Raw genomic sequence first — 9,761 nt, 5'->3', positions numbered from 1 at the left:
TCAGCACCAAGCACCTTTTTAACACGTAATAGATAGCACCACATTAATACAGCTGTATAAGATCTAGTTTAATGGACGTTCCTTCCACTTACTTTTGGTGCTGCACATCTGTCACAATAAAAAGCCTTTTGCCTCCAAAAAGAGCTCCACAATTTTATGAATACTCTCCCTTGTTAAAGGCAAACTGCTGCTACAAACCTAGGATAGACTATGACAAATTCAGGGCTTGCAAGAAGATATGCTTGAAAAGTTGTTATTCATAGGGCAGTCAAGCAATTAAATCAATTGTGATTAATTGCATGATTAAAAAAATTAATCACAATCACGCTATTAAACAATATGCTACCATTTATTTTAAATATTTTTGGATGTTTACTACATTTTCCTATATTAATTTCAATTACAACACAGAATACAAAGTGTACAGTGCTCACTTTATATTTATTTTATTACAAATATTTGCACTGTAAAAAACAATTGTATTTTTCAATTCACCTCATGCAAGTACTATAGTGCAATCTTTTTATCATGAAAGTTTAACTTACAAATGTAGAATTATGTACAAAAACACTTGCATTCAAAAATAAAACTGTAAAATTTTAGAGCCTACAAGTCCACTCAGTCCTACTTCTTGGTCAGCCAATCACTCAGACAAACAAGGTTGGTTACAGGAGATAGTGCTGCCTGCTTCTTGTTTACAGTGTCACCTGAAAGTGAGAAGACATTCACATGGCATTGTTGTAGCTGGCATTGCAAGATATTTACGGGACGGATGTGCTAAAGATTCATATGTCCCTTCATGCTTCAACCACCATTCCAGAAGACACGCGTCCATGCTGACGATGGGTTCTGCTTGATAATGATCCAGACCAGTGCGGACTGACATGTTCATTTTCATCATCTGAGTCAGATGCCGCCAGCAGAAGGTTGATTTTCTTTTTTGGTGGTTTGGGTTCTGTAGTTTCTGCCTCACTGTTGCTCTTTTAAGACTTCTAAAAGCATGCTCCACACCTCGTCCCTCTCAGATTTTGGATGGCACTTCAGATTCTTAAACCTTGGGTTGAGTACTGTAGCTATTTTTAGAAATCTCACTTCGGTATCTTGTTTGCGTTTTGTCAAATCTGCTGTGAAAGTGTTCTTACACTTAACGAACATGTGCTGGGTCATCATCCGAGACTGCTATAACATGAAATATATGCAGAATGCGGGTAAAACAGACCAGGAGACATACGATTCTCCCCACAAGGAGTAAAGTCACAAATTTAATTGATGTATTATTGTTTTAATGAGCATCATCAGCATCGAAGCATGTCCTCTGGAATGGTGGCTGAAGCACGGAAGGGGCATACAAATGTTTAGTATATCTGGCATGTAAATACCTTGCCCCACCGGCTACAAAAGTGCCATGCTAACACCTATTCTCACTTTCAGGTGATATTATAAATACAAAGCAGGCAGCAGTATCTCCCATCAATACAAACAAATGTTTGTCTTTGCAATTGTCAGAATAAGAAGTAGGACCGAATGGACTTCTGGGCTCTAAAGTTTTACCCTGTTTTGTTTTTGAGTGCAGTTATGTAACAAAAAAATCTGCATTTGTAAGTTACACTTTCGTGACAGAGACTGCACTTCGGTACTTGTATGAGGTGAATTGAAAAATACTATTTCTTTTGTTTATCATTTTTACAGTGCATATATTTGTAATAAAAAATAGTAATATTAAGTGAGCACTGTGCACTTTGTATTCTGTGTTGTAATTGAAATCAATACTGAAAATGTAAAAAACAAAAATATTTAATAAATTTCAATTGGTATTCTATTGTTATAAGTACAATTAATCATGATTTTTTTATCACGATTAATTTTTTTTAATCACACGAGTTAAGTGTGATTAATTGACAGCCCTATTCATATTGTAATTAGTTGGTAGCCAGTTAGGACTTTATTTGTACAGGCTGATGGGCAGAAACACAAAGGCTGCAGTAATATTCTTTCTGCCTGAACACCACCCAAAGCTCCTCAACTGCTGTACCAAAATCTCCTTACTGGTGTTAGTGTTACAATTACTGCACCACATGCCAATTTCTGACCTTACCTAAAACACAGCCTTTGACTGATACTCCCTCCCCAACAACACCATCTCTTCCCAAATCGGAAAAGAACAGAATTAGGGGCAGCAAGCCATGACTAAGCATGGTCACTGATTTAATTAATAGCAAGGGTGTCAGTAAACAGCCATTAGCAGTCTTCCTTTTTCTGTAAGTGCAGGGGAGTAAGACACCCACATTCTTCTGGGATGAAGCTAGAGTTGGGCAAATATTGCAAAAGTCGTTCACATTCACTTGATTTTTTTAAATGAGTTTTCTTTCAACATGCTCACACGTCTTTTATATTTGTTTTCTGTGAACATTTGCGTAATCAAAGTATATTGGCACAAATGTTTATGTAAAGCAAATAGAAATACTTGCATGTGCAGTTTTGAAAGATCGATTTGGAGTTCTTTTAAACAATACTATGACTTCACCTTACAAATTACAGCTAAGAAACACTGCACATATTTAAGATATAAGCCCAGGGAACTGATTCAGATCCAAAATACAATGCTAAATAAATTTTTAAGAAAAAATTAAACTTTTTAAATCAATAAGTTTGTAAGCAAACTGGGATTTCTCTGAAAAATAGTTTGCAGGACCCTCTGTTCCAGCAGATTGTTACCCCTGCTGCATCTCTGGATGGGCAACAGTGAGGTGGGAGGGCCAGGGCTGTGGCCTGAAAGAAGGGCAGAGGCCAAAGGGGCACAGCAAACCATGACCAAACCAGGTAAAATCCCTTGCTAGAGGCAGAACTGTCCCTCCAGGTTCCTTTCAGCTTCCTCCCTCCCCTCAACATGCTGCCTCTGGCTCCTCCTGGGCCACAGCTGTGCTCTGACCTCGCTGCTGGGGGTCACAGAGCACAGAAGGGGAGCAAATGCTGCTGCAAGCAGCATTAATGAATCTTTTTTGACACACTACTTGGGCAGTATTGGAGAGGCACATGCCACTTAGAATGGCTGTTCAGTGACTTCCCCTCCCCCACAGTCCATCTGCTGCATTGAGTTTATGCAGAGGGACTGGTGGCAGCTTTGAGGGGAAGTAGGTGCATTTCCCATCCATACAGCTTCCCCCTGCCACACTGGTGGACATAAATAGAAGAAACTAGCTCTAAGATTCAGAGTGGTAGCCGTGTTAGTCTGTATCAGCAAAAAGACCGAAGAGTACTTGTGGCACCTTAGAGACTAACGCATTTATTTGGGCATAAGCTTTCGTGGGCTAAAACCCACTTCATCGGATGCATGCAGTGGAAAATACATGTTCTCTGTGTGTATATCTATCTACCTATCTTCCTACTGTATTATTTTCAATTGCAGTTAATTTTTTTGAGTTAACTGTGATTAGACAGCCCTGATTAGAATCCTTTCATATTCCACCTCCCTGCTGACGGTATCCTTTGTAATAAAAGCCTATGCCTTGCTACTGATGTAACCTATGCAATTCTGCACAGAAATGATGCAGACTGCATCCCGAAGGCACACATGCAACTCTTCTGTTTTCTCACACACATGGCAGGAAAACACAGAGCTCCTTATATCACAATTACAGCTCTGTCACGCACCTCAAAGTAATCCAGAGATCTCACAAATACACCTCTATCAAGCTGAACTAACTATTGCCTCTGCCAGTCACTGACCACACTGGAGTGTGCCTGCAGATAATGAATGCTTAGACTAGGGTGATGGATTCTTCCTAAAAGTGGGGGGAGGGGGGTGAGGAGAGGGTGGGCATGAGTTCCTGTCCCCTCTGTGGCCCCACCCCTGACCCTCATCTTCCCCCTGAGGCCCCGATGGCCGAGCCTGGGCTCCTCCACCTCCCTGGGTTGTGGGGCCCGAGAGCAGCCCCTAGCCCATGTCACCACCCAGGGCAGGTGGAGGGTCCGTGGCTGCCCACGTGGCACTTACCCCAAGCTCGCTCCAGCTTATGTTACATCTCAAAGTAATCTGTATGTACCTATATCCCAAACACACCTTTACCAAGCCAGCACAACTACTGCCTCCTCTATTTAGTTCAGGAAAACCTAATACATTGACTGTACTTGGAGTGTATGCAAATAATTCCCATTGGCCAGTACAGCTTCAAGGGAACAAGAGGGAAGGTGGTGTGGGCAAAGTTCTTTTCCCACGCCTTTTTGTCCTTTAATAGAATTTGATGAGTAGTTGAGAGTGAAGGGGTTGTAAAGGAGATGAAGAGATTGTATATTTCACGACTGCAGAGTAAAGGTATGTTTTAACAGGGTATGTTGGGTCATTACTGAAAGACGGTAGAGTTAAGGTTACATGGGTAATCAGAACTGTATATTTCCTGGTTTTCAAGTTTGAGTTTTGCTCAATTCAGCATTCTGAAAGGGGATGACCTACCACCAAGCAATCTTAACTCTGCATTCATATAGCTTTTTCCCCCCATTTAATATCTTGCCAAATGTTAAACCACTGTAAAAGTTAAATGGCCAAAACCAAGCCAGTCTTCTAGGTAATCTCTCATTGTGGACACTATAGACAGTTTTACTCATAACCCTTAAGAGGGGAAGGGTATCACTTCACATAAGTTACCTAGTGTCTGCTACCAGCCAATACCTCAATAAGAACAGTGAAGGCAGACCTGTAATTTGAGATACATAGGATAAGTAGTCTAATATAGTTGACTGGTTTAAAGGGTGGAAAGTTTTTTTACCTAAGGATACGTCTTTTCTAGAGTAAATGAGTTTTGATGTTTCCTCAAAGGTTGAGGCAAATCTATGCATGCTCTGACAAAGATCTATGAAAACCCCTTAACACAATACTGCCTAATGGATACATTATCACAAAGCAAAGCTCTGATGAATGTAATTTATAATACGACTGCTAAAACTGCCACTCTGGTAGAGGCTAGTGTGGAAGGCAGATTTTAGAGTTTGTTTCTGACCTGCGGCAAATAGTTATATAACTATGACAAAAAGCGTTGAAGATAATCGGGTATATAAAAGAAGTGGGGTCCAAACTTTGACTCATTTTTAAGGCTGTTAAACAAACAGCTATATATATATATATACACACCTCTCACCTGTCTGAGGCAGATCACCAATATTCACGGCATCTCCCACTAGTGTATAATTGTATACGCTTTGTAAAATCTCATATTTCTGAGCTCACATTTAAAGTTGATTTTTCTTGACAAGTGCCCTTACAGCTCTATACATAGATTTCCCTACACACCCACTCAATTTCCCCAACACCCACTCTCCCCCCCGCCACACACACTTTTGTGAATTACATGCAGTGTTGCCAATTTAGTGATTGTTTGGAAATTTGAATTGAACTATTAATACACACTTTAAAAGCATATACAGTGTTTGATAAAATGTGTATCTGAAAAAGTATAATTGATTTGAAAAGTATGAACATAGACTAGCTTCCTTATACAGCTGTTTTATGACAATGTCAGTGCATTCATTTTGGTGATGTTGGCCAACCTAATAATTTCAAATGATGATTTGTAAGCAAAGCCTAAATGAACTCTTCCCTGACAGCTAGTGATGAGCTAGGGGCTGGGGAGAAAGGCTTCAGGACCAGAGTGTATTTACATTCACACCTAATCTACCTAGGTATCCAGCAAACAGAGCTGCATTGCCCAAGTGATAGGTTTTGGCTAGGGTTGGGTTACAAATCACTTGAATGCGGGGCAGGGGAGGAATGAAATGTTGTTATTCTTATTGTAAGAGTAAAGGGCAGTAGAACTGTATTTAGCCTGTGCTGACTGAGGGCATCAGGAGAGAGGGTGGGGATAGGTGTTTTGCTGAACATGTGTGTCTTCCCTACACCGCTACCCTGATATAATGCTGTCCTCAGGAGACAAAAAGAAAAAAATCTTACCACATTATAGGTGGAACCACGTTATTTAGAACTTGCTTTGATCCCCCGGAGCACTGCTTTACCATGTTATAGCCGAATTCGTGTTATATCGGGTCATGTTATATCAAGGTAGAGGTGTATTTGACTTGCCCCTCTCCACTGTTTAAAGACAGAGCTGATTAGGCTCCATAGATAGTCTTTTGTTTTAAGTGACCTAATAATCAGGTCTAAGTGCTTAGACCTGCTGTGGGACAGTGTTTCTATGGAAGAGATGGCCCAGTCTGTACTAGCAGCGAGGTTCCCCCACTGAGAGCTCAGCTGAAATCACAGAGCTGGGCGGAACCTCAAGACCAATTATCAGAGGTCACAGTGGCAGGTGGCAGCAGCAGGAGATAGTGCAGGACCATTGGCAACAGAGCAATAGAGTGAACAGTGGCCAGAGCAAACAGTGAGCAGCTGGAGGAACAAGCAAGGTGCCTTCCTTCCCCTCATGTGGGAGGTGAACTCATGTGACAGCACCTCTGAACTGTGAGTCTCCACTGACCAAGGACAACACCAGTGTGTTAATGAGGCTGTTAAGAAGGCTGGAGACACAACACAGTTCATGCGAACAAACATGGCTGTGGCATTATACTTTCTATTTAAGCAAGAGATGGCGTCCAGTTTGTAGTGTGTGCTAATGTTAAGTGCATTGTCACTTGTTCATCCTGAAGTTGAACACTGGTTCTGAACAAGACCAGCAAATGCTCACTATCTTTCTGCAAGAAACTCAACTGACCAGCTAGAAGCCTGTGGTACAACAGAGAAAGACTCAACAGTTGAAAAAGTGAAGAACTCTCACCACATTCAAAAAATTTGGATACATGGCTGATGAATGTACCAATGCAAATGGGCATCAAGTATTAAGTCATTGCATATGTTATCTCGATGTCAGTGATAGGCCAGTAGATGCATTTCTAGATGTTCAAGTTATAGAAGACACATCAGCTGCATCTGTGACAACCCACATCTTAGAATAGTTAAATGCTTGTCAATTGGACCCCAAAGAGATGGCTGCTTGTGCATTTGATGGAGCTGCAAACTTCTCTGGAAGACATAGTGGAGTACAAGCTTTGCTCAGAGAAAAGTGTAACCCTAATCTCTCCTATACACACTGCAGAGGCCAGCTACTCTAACTAGGGTTAGTACGAGCAGCAGACTCTTCAAAAGACATTTTAAAAGGCTATAAATTTAATGTCTTCATTATATTCTTTTTTCAGCAAAAGTCCAAAAAGACTGAATATCTTGGAAAAATATAGAAGATACACTGGGACTGAAGTTCAAATTTGTCCAACCTGGGAAAACCCTCTAGTTTTCTCATAAGTGATCCTTGGCTGTTGTCTTAAAATTACTCCAGCCATTATTACTGGCTTTGGAATATATCTACCAAGATGGGATGGATCTAAGCAGTGAGGCTGGTGGATGACTGTTGAAATCAATTGAGTCATTAAACAATGCCATCCAGGCACCTGCTACAACAGTAGTGGATCTTTGTCCAGCAATAGAAGCTACATTTGGATCAATCAGAGAGCTATCCATTGAAAAAGTACTGGAAGAAGCAAAGACTTCAGTCCAGAAGTTGACTAATGAAGGCATTTATATTGAATCCTTAAGTGAAGAGGACAAGAAATGTTTGTTAAGACAACTGAAAAAGTACACAGACTTGATTCTTAAAAATCTACAACAGGGACTTGTAGATTTTACTCAAACTCTACATAGCTTTTACAGATCCCTGTCCTATAAAACACTGACAGTTGAGTGGAGTGAGGCACTACCAGCAATGGGGCAGCTATGTGCTCAAGATATAATAGAGAATTTGAACAGAGTGGAATATCATACAATGAATTAATGAAGATTTGACTTCAACTTTTTTTTTTTTTTTTACACACCACTAGTGGCTCGACCCGATCTTTGTGCTATGCTTCCTGGGATGAAAGAAGTAGGAATTCATCTCTTGCTACTCCCACTCATAACAGCTACAGTTGAGCATTCTTTTGCCCCATTGAATAGAATTTTGTGTTCTGAAAGAAGTCGCCTTTTGCCTGATCACATGAATGAACTAATGAGCATATCAATTGAAGGAATGGAAGTACTGGACACACGAGAAGCCACCAAAGATGAACGCACTGCATTTAATAGGTTCATTAACAGTTGTGCAAAATTATAACAAGAAACCAAGAAGGCTGTAGATGTAGTGCTTCATAGTAGGCTTGAGTAGCCAACTTTAATGTGTGAGATGGTTTTAAAACATGAGTTAAATCTAATAAAATGGTCATGAAACATTTCAGTTTTTACTATGGTGCCATACAGCCCCCTTTCACCCTCACGGTCTCACCCCTTATCAGTCCTGACCTCTTCCCCCCCCACCCTAAATTCGAACACCCCTCCCCTAATTTCAATTCCTGGGGAAAACATTGGCTCTATACTTTCTCAAGGAGGAGAGGTCACCTTCTAACTTTCCCTATTTTATCTCAGATCCCACAGCATGAAGTACTCAAGGATTAAATGTTGTCTTTCTGTTTGACTACACCCACTGCAATTTGAACAGAATACCATCTTAATTGCACTTCTACCCTTGCAATAAATATCATGGAACCTAAATGACCAAAAGTGATCAGGACCTCAATTTAATATCTCAGCTGAAAAAGACAGTACCTCCAGCAGCCTTTGACCTTTGCATTAGGATAGCATTGATTCAAAAATAAGTAGAAAGAATGCCTTCTATTGGATCACTGCCACTTCCTGCAACACCTATGTAGTCCCTAGAGGTCTTCCATACAACTACCAATTAGGCCTAAAACCACCCATGGTGGTATAGATACAGTATTAAATAGATCTTAAATCTATTTTGTGATAAGATTCATGGCTGTATTAAAAAGTGCTTTTTCTTTTAGACATAAGGTAGACAGAGAAAGGCCTGCAAATTACATTATAATGCAGAAAAAACCTACACTTTCGTTTAAACAAGTTAGCTTTAAAAAAACCTGAACAGCTCACTATAGAAAATAACCAATAGTTTGCACTTCAATAGTTTCTTTCATCTGAGAATTTCAAAGATGAATCTAAAAAAATGTAATTTGCCCTCTACACCTGTAGTAGGTAAGAACCCTCCTTCTACAGAGGATAAAAACAAAACCCCCACAACTAAGCCAGTAGGAGGTTAAGTGACTTGTCCAGAGTCACAGTAGTCGTCACTGGCAGATCTAAGAACAGAACCTAGGTCTCTTGCCATACAGTACTTGAGGCAGAGAACAAGATCTTCTCCTACTTCCAGGAGTTAAATGGAGTTATGATTAATGATTTAAGTGTTTCAAGGACAATACAGTACATTGTATGAAGATTTCATGTAGTATTTTTATAGCAACTTATTCCCTGTTAATTTTTAATTTAGACTATTAAACATCTGTATCTTCTCACCTTCATCTTCCACATAAGTTCAAATATGGCAACAGAAGTACTATTTTAGATGCCAACATCTTTGATATACTGAACTGCTCAGACACCAGCATCAAAGTAGCCAGAGCTGTGTGAACTCTGAATTCTCTCTTTTTAAAAAAAAAAAGCAATAAAAGTAATTGTCTTCCCATCTTATGGGCTCCTCATACTGGTCCTTGTTCTAACAGTCTAAACATTAACTAACAAATTTGAAGGCTCCATTTTGCAGAAGCACAACCTGCCACTCCTGTAAAAAAACCACACACACGCTGCTTTTAGAGGCTTCCACAGCAGTCCCACAATTCATTAAATGGAAATTCCTCCAAAACTTGATCTGTGACCAATGACTGCAAAATGAATTTAGATT

This window comes from Mauremys reevesii, linkage group 4, assembly GCF_016161935.1.
Source record: "Mauremys reevesii isolate NIE-2019 linkage group 4, ASM1616193v1, whole genome shotgun sequence".
Lineage (NCBI taxonomy): Eukaryota > Metazoa > Chordata > Testudines > Geoemydidae > Mauremys > Mauremys reevesii.
The sequence above is the reverse complement of the archived record's forward strand: the minus strand, read 5'-3'. Positions refer to the sequence as shown.